A 7943-nucleotide genomic window follows, 5' to 3' on the forward strand; every position below is an offset into this window, starting at 1 on the left:
TGATACTTTTACTGTCAGCTCTCATGGAATTCCTGATGATTTTTGCTCACCTGATTACATTTTGGGGTGAAGATGTCTATTGTTTAATGTGAAGCATGAACCTTCTCTTCCATTGTTTCAGTGGCTCTTGAGTCCATGAGGAAGCCTTTCTGCCTTGTTCTCCTCCATAGTAAGCTGAATACACTCCTGTAATAACACTTTTTTTGCTCTCCATATTTCATATGCCTGTCCTCCCCCAAGATGCTGAATGCCTTGAAAGTAGGAACAGGGTTGAATTCCATTTTTATAGCTAATACCAAGCATAGTAGGTGAGTCACTTTGAAGAAATATATTAAAGACCAATAAATAAAAAGAAATAAATAGTTATACAGTTTTCCATGGATTTTCTAAAGGTTTTTAGCACAAATGCTTTGGGAAAAGTGATTATACTAAATTCCTTGTACACTAACTTAGCATTTATTATTCTCTTTACTTGACTATTGGAAGGTGGAGCATGATTTCATTAAAATTATAAATATTCAGAGACGAGATCATCTTCTTGAGAGATAGTTCATTGGTCCAAACCAGAGCCTGCATTAAGAAATCACAGTCTTAACATTCTTTTTACAAAGAGAAATTCATGTGCTCAGCAACTTGCTGAAATTAGCATCTAAAAGGATCGATAGAGCTATCTTTTCATACAAAGATTCATTTTGTTAATTTTAATTATGTGTGTCTGTTTGTGGGTATGTATACATGAGTGCAGGTGACTCCAGGGGCCAGTTACAGGTGATATTGATGCTGGGGACCCAGCTCGGATCCTCTGCAAGAACAATAAACCTTACTAACTGCTGAGCCATCTCATCATCTTACCCTATATAGTTATAAAACTATATAGAAGAAGAGGTTGTGAATCTGAAAGGAAGTGGGGAAGTTGGGGGTGTTCAGTGGGAGATGAAAGGTTGAAAATGATGTAAATAACAATGTACTCGTGTGAAATTCTCAAAAAATAAATTTACTTTAAAAAAGAACCCATGAAGCTGGGAAGGAGAAGTAGGGGTATAGGAAGAGTTAGAAAGGAGGGAGTGCGGTGGATTTTATCAAAATGCATTATATTTGTGTATGAAATCCCAAACAATAATATCAAAGAATCTTGAAATTCATTAAGAGAAAAGGAAGTAATGCAATGTGTTTGAAGAAAAGAATTTGTAGCAAGCAGTCTTTGAGGCTAGGGTACCCTGCTATCCTGTCCCAGTGAGGTCAGTCTTAAAAGTATGTGAGGGAAGAAAGTTATCTTTAAAAATTAGTAAATCAGGGGCAGGAGAGATGGCTCAGCAGTTAAGAACACTGACTGTTCTTGCAGAAGACCTGGGTTCGAATCCCAGCACCCACATGGCAGCTAACAATTGTCTGTAACTCCAGTTCCAGGGGATCCGACAGCCTCTTCTGTCCTCCACAGGCATTGCACGACATGGGTGCACTTACATACATGCAGGGAATACATGCATAGACATAAAATAAAAATAATAAAATATTTTTAAAAATTAGTAAATCAGTGCTTTACTGTGGAGACATGCTTATTCTATTAAAAAAGCTTGACTTTCAATATTACTAAATACAATTACAGTAAAACTTAAGAAAGTGTCTGTCTTAGCTCATTGTTGGAGAGGATAGAGTCTGTAGAGGTGGGAAATCACAGCATTGGTGTGAAGTGTCTTGTCGCATCACACACAAGTCAGGAGGCAGAGAAAGCTGAATGTTCATGCCCAGCTTACTTCTTCCTTCCTTTCCCTTTTATCCAGTCAGTCTGGCACTCTAGCCCAGTGGTGCTATCCAAATTCAGGTTGAATCTCCTAGGTGATAAGTCCAGTCAAATTAATGATGAAGATTAATCATTATACCATCTCCCAATAGCACCACACTAGGACCAAACCTTTAACACTCAAGCCCTAAGAGGATATTCCAGATCAAAACTATAGCTACCATATATGTAAATGTAATTATGACATTTTGCACACACACATTTAGTTCTATAAGGTTGGTACTGTAATTAATTTGCTTATGAGGAAACTGAAACAGGATAATGAAATAGCATCTTCCGGGTAATATACTGGTAAGAGGTGGGGCAGGACTAGACTTCCATTTAACATGACTCTCATTCTAAACTCTGTGACCTTAGTCATGACCCTGAACAGCTGCCACATCTGACTAATAAACATATGATCTATGTAAAAAAAAAAAAGATTAGAGGCCCAAGCATAAGACTGACTTGAAAACAAAGCTAAAAGAAGCAAGTTGTCCAAGTGACTAACTGGCTCTTTTGCTCTTGATGACTTTTAGAAATAAGCTAGAAAAAAATCACCAGCAACAGTCAACAAAGCATAAGAAAATTTATGAACTAAAAACAAAATCTAGCATCCCTTACAATGAGATAATTTTATCTCTTAATTTTATACTATAATTGAGAAGACAAGCACATTATTTCATAGTAGTGGTGTTAACCTGGGGCTCTTCAGGAAGACAGCATGGACCCTCAGAGGTCATCTGTAGGCACGCGTCTGCCTAAACCTCGAGGCCTACCTTCACCTGGCCATCCTTACTATCAAGTCACCTGCTTCCACAGGTCCCCAAGACCTCCTCTGCTGCAACCAAGAAGAGCTTTCATGTTTGCTTGCTTTTGACATTGCTTTCTGTTGCTGTGCCTGGTGACATGATTGTTTTTGGTGGCCTGTGAGTGGCATAGCCTCATTCTGATGTTTGATGGTCTCATGCTTGTTTGGAATGAAATTCATCTCAAAGTAAGATCAGCTCCTACCTTCTTCTGAGCTTGACCCAGATTGTTATGATTCTCAGTTACATCTCTCTTGTTAAGTATTAGGGCTCTAAAAAGTTAGATGTTCTTGGATAATTTAGTTCATTTATAGAAGCCTTCTCGTCCTAGCAACATGGGAAGTGTCTGAACCAAGACTCTATAAGAATTATATGCACTTCAAAGAACGGTGAAGTCATTCATTTCCCCAAGTGGATGAAGCTGTATGTCGAGTATACAATGCTTTTACTTCCTTCTTCCTCACCAGATAAATGAGGAGAAAAAAACCATTAAAACTCACAGGCTAGGAAGATTGTTCACTTGGTAAATTATTTTCCTTGCAAGCATGAGGACCTGAATTAGATCCCTAGTACTCATTCGAAAAATCAGGTGTGACAGGGCAAGCGCATAATCCTGGTGGGTGGGGAGGCAGAGACAGATGAATCCCTGGGGCTCACTGGCCAGCCCATCCAGCCTAATTGGTGAGCTACAGGACACTGAAAACCTGTCTCCAAAAACAAGTGGGCAGCATTCTTGAGTAAAACACTCAAGGTTGTCCTCTGTCCTCCACACACATGCATTCACACACACAAACATGGGAATGTATGTCTATATGCACATGTACCTGTAGGCACGTCAGCATGTGCACACATGCTCACACATGTACCAATAAACACATGAGCATGTATGCACATAGGCATGCACACACATGTACAAACAAGAACACAATTACTCTGGGAATAAATGAGAACACAACTATCAATTCTATCAAAATGCTGAAAAAAAACAGGTCAAACAAAAACTATATTCCAACATTGAACCATCTTATAACAAAAATCTGCTTCTAGACAATGCACCATATTATTAAAAAGTATTTTCAAGACAGAGAAGTTTTCCCTGTTGGTCTAGAGAGGCACTTTCAAACAGAGTTTTGTTATTTAATTTTAACAGAATCATAATTATGTCACCGGCTCTGAATTAGTTAAGGGTCTCTGAAATTTTATGCTAGTAGGGAATATGGTACATGTGGTGAACAGAAAATGGGGAATGTTATACCACCACATGTTGTGAGACTCAGTAAAGCCCCTGAGACCTTTCTTACACTCATGCTGTATTAGAAGGCCACACTAGCGATTCCCAACAACTGTCAAATGTTGCATTCACTGTCCCTTTGATGACTCTGTGCCAGGGTTTCTGAGGCATTAATTTGTCTCTTGCTGGTCCTTCTTATTTTCCTAACAATTGTGTGGAAAATACTTAACTTGGATGGATGAAATCAAGGAATTGGATGATTATCAAGGTTGTTAGATATGTGGGTTGCCCATAAGCCATACCTCTCCCCCTCATGTTCACCTTCATGATTCTAGCTGTCCTAAAACTTGACTTCTGGGTTGTCCTCTGTTTTTCCTTCTTACAGTGATTATCTAACAGAGGAAGAGGCAAAAGAAGCTATTATTCTAGACCAATTTCTGATCAGTTAGGAATATGAGACTAGATGGACACAGCAAGAGTACATAACTAAATTTTTCTTCAAAGAAGACATTTTTAATCTCACTTCTTTTTCCATGGATGTATGTGTGTGTACATGCAGGTGTTACAGGTATGTGCATGTGTGTGTACATGTAGGTGTATAGGTGTGTGTATGTGTGTGTAATGTGGGTTTATAGGTACATGCATGTGTGTATATGCATGTGTACATGTGGGTGTATAGATGTGTTCATGTTGTGTAAATGTGGGCATTATAGGTGTGTACATGTGTGTATAGGTGTCCATATATGCACGCATGTATACACGTGGGTGTAGGTATGTTCACCGGGAGCACATGTGGGTGCATAGGTATGTGCATGTGGAGCCCAGAGGCTGCTGTTGGGTGTCCTCCCTCAACTGCATATATATATGTTTGTATATATAATATCTCTTCTTGAACCTGAAGCTCACCAATTTGGCTAGCTGGCTAGTAAGCCCAGGAAGCCTTCCATCTCTCATCCCCCAGAACTAGGATTATAAACCTGTCATCTGGTGTTTATGTGGGTGCTAGGAATCTGAACTCAGGTCCTCATGATTAGTACTTTACTGGATGAGCCATCTCCACAGCCTTAAATTTCAGTTCTTTAATGAAACCTTTCTAAAATCCCCATATGGAATTTTCTGTCCTTCATCTGAACTCCTAAGTAAACTGCAATCATTCAGCATTTAGAAATAAATTCCCTGTCTGCCCATGACTTGTCTCTTCAACAGCTAGTTCAGGTATGGGGACTATCTTTGGGTCTTGATGTTGAAAATGCTGATGTGGTGCTTTTTACTTCCACACACACACACGCACACACACACACACACACACACACACACAATCACACAATAGCCACAGCTGATCAGAAGATGTTAAATAAGAGATTTATTTCATCCCAACAGGCATTCCTATACACTGAGTGTAATGTAAGTTGAAATTTCTTTAATTGAATTGTATGATAAATATCTAGGGGTATTCTAGTTCAAAAGAGCTGCAAAAAAAAAAAAAAGGCTCCTACACTTGGCATTTCAAAACCATCCAGGGTAGTTTTCAACTCAGATGAACATATCCTGTATAACGTTCTTGAAAATAGACATTGAACCTCTGTTGAAAACCTCCAGCAGACGAGAAATAGTCATTACAGCAGAGCCCAAAATTTCTCTAGAATTTCTGTGACTTTTCCATGGGGCAAAACATCATTTCCAATTTATCTTTTTAAAAAGAATCTGATTCTCATACATAGTTATTTAAATTTACTCCCTTTGTAAACATGGGGTAGGTTGTACCTGTCACATGCTCCTCAATTAATAAGGTTTCTCTGGAACACTGAGAAAATTCAAAACTCCTTTGAACACCCTGAAATTTAGAGTTGCCAGACAGTAGTGTGAGAACTGGCCAGCTCTAACACAATCTCCCCACCCATCCAGTAAGTGCTTACAACCTCTGAAGTGAAGAGACAATGTCCTCTTTTGGCACGGAGACTCCTTGAGCTCTGTGGAACCACAGGTAGAATGCAAATTTGGAAAACTGTGCCGCCAATGTGCTTGGGCTGGAGAAAAATCAGTCCTGAGATGCTTATCAGACATCCTTTTATTGTCTCCCTAACAATGGCCAGCAGTTGCACCAGCAGTCCTTTCACATGCCATTCTGAGCAGAACGGAGGCTGCCAAGCATCAATCAAAAGAAGAATTCAGGAACACACAGTGGGAGGGTGCCCAGCAGGAAGGGGATGCCTGGGATGAAGCCATAGAGACAGGGAAAAGACAGGTCCAGTTTGTGCTCTTCTTTCCTTTCCTCCTCTGTTGTAAACCTTCTGAAATAAGATCTGCTCTGGATGTGTCCTATGAAACACAGGGGTCCACACTGAGAGGTGTGTGAATCCTGTTGCCCTTATGGTTGGCAGGGAGTTTACAGGAATAGTGTTCCAACTATAACCATTTCATAACAACTTGTCAGAAAAGCTGAATAAGGAAGAATGGAACCTGGGAAAGATAAAGAGCTCTCAAAATAGGGTTACTTTTTTTTTTTTTTTTTTTAAGCTCTGAACTCAAAATCCTCCTGCCTCCACATTCAGAGTGCTGGGATTATTGAGTGTGCATCACCACGCCTGCCTGTAAATTTTGTTTCTTAGCTTTCGGTGATCAGAATATGCATCTTTCCATTTTTTTCATGAGTTAAGTGTTGGTTTTCCTCAAAGATCATTTGCAACTAGAAACACTCAGTGCTGGCTGAGGGTTTTTAGGAGGTACTGACCGGCCTATCAACTCAAACTTCATCTTCACAAGCTGAGTCACAATAGTAATGTACCCTGGTATTGTACCTCATTGTCATTATTTCAGTCAGTTTTCTGTCACTGTGACAAAATAGCTGAAATAATCAACTTAAAAGGAGGAAAGGTTTATTTTGCCTCATGAGTTCAGAAGTTTCAGCCCCTAGTTACCTGGTCCTGTCACTTTGGGCCTGTGGCAACAGTTTCTCATGGTGGGAACAGGTGGCAGATAAGCCTGAGTACCTGACAGCCGAGCAAAAAAGAGAGAAACAAGAGACGTATGAGTCCCAGTATCCTCTTCCAGGGTATCCCTCCCCATCACCTGACTTCTTCCCCGGAGGCTCAACTTCTTAAAGATCCTACCACTTCCCAGTATTATCGCAGGGTGAGCTCTCTATGTTGGTGAGGAAGCTGAAGAGTTCAGGAAGCTCAGCCTAGAAGCACAGACAGACACATGAACATATACCTGTGATAGCAAAATGCATCCGTGTTAGGAAACCCTTCAGTCAGAGTCTCTGGCTGCAGCACAGGCTAGCTCATCTAGATCTTGGGGGTTAACCTAGTGCTTCCAAGTTGACTTGACCTTAAATTGCTTATTCTATTGTTTTCTAGTTTTTCTTTCTTTTCTTCTTCTCTCCTTCCCTCTTTCTTCCTTCCTTCTTTCGTTGCTTCCTTTCTTGCATTATACACTGAGAAAGAAGTTAGGTCCTAGACAGTGGCTGATAGGGTAAAATCAATATTAATATTTATGTGTACATTCTGAACCAAGTCAAAAGACAAATTTGATTGAGCCCTCATGTGTTCCATAGCACCAGGAGAAGCACTTCAAAATTAAAGGAGCACTGAGAAATAAGTCTTTACCATATGGGTTCCAACGTGCCCAAATTGAGAAAATGTGTCTATTACATAAATTTGACCCTTTCAGCTGAAAAGCAAAGAAAAACAACAAATTCAATAAACCCTTGTCTCTTAGCATTATTCCAAAGTTAGTTTCTAACTCTTTATATCATCAAGAAGTAGACACGACCAGTAACAAGCATCTATGGTAATTTCTGTGTGAAAGGCATTCTTATAAATACCCTTTGCACACATCATTCCATGTGTACATATACACACTACAGTTGTGTATTGCTTCACATTGGCGGTGTTATCAGTGCTGCATTATCACACTATTCTTTCATTAGGCAAACATCACAGTGTACACTTGCACAAACCTAGATGGTCCAGGTCAGTTCCTCATGCCTGTAGACCCCATCAACAGATGTGGTAAACTGAGATACAGGAGGCTGCTGCTGGGACAATGTGGCATAAATGTATTTATGTCTTAAAATAGGAGTACATTCCAAAATAACCATTAAAAATACAACATAGGGGCT

Source organism: Nannospalax galili, unplaced genomic scaffold (genome assembly GCF_000622305.1).
Source record: "Nannospalax galili isolate Female #2095 unplaced genomic scaffold, S.galili_v1.0 scaffold72, whole genome shotgun sequence".
In the NCBI taxonomy this organism is placed as follows: domain Eukaryota; kingdom Metazoa; phylum Chordata; class Mammalia; order Rodentia; family Spalacidae; genus Nannospalax; species Nannospalax galili.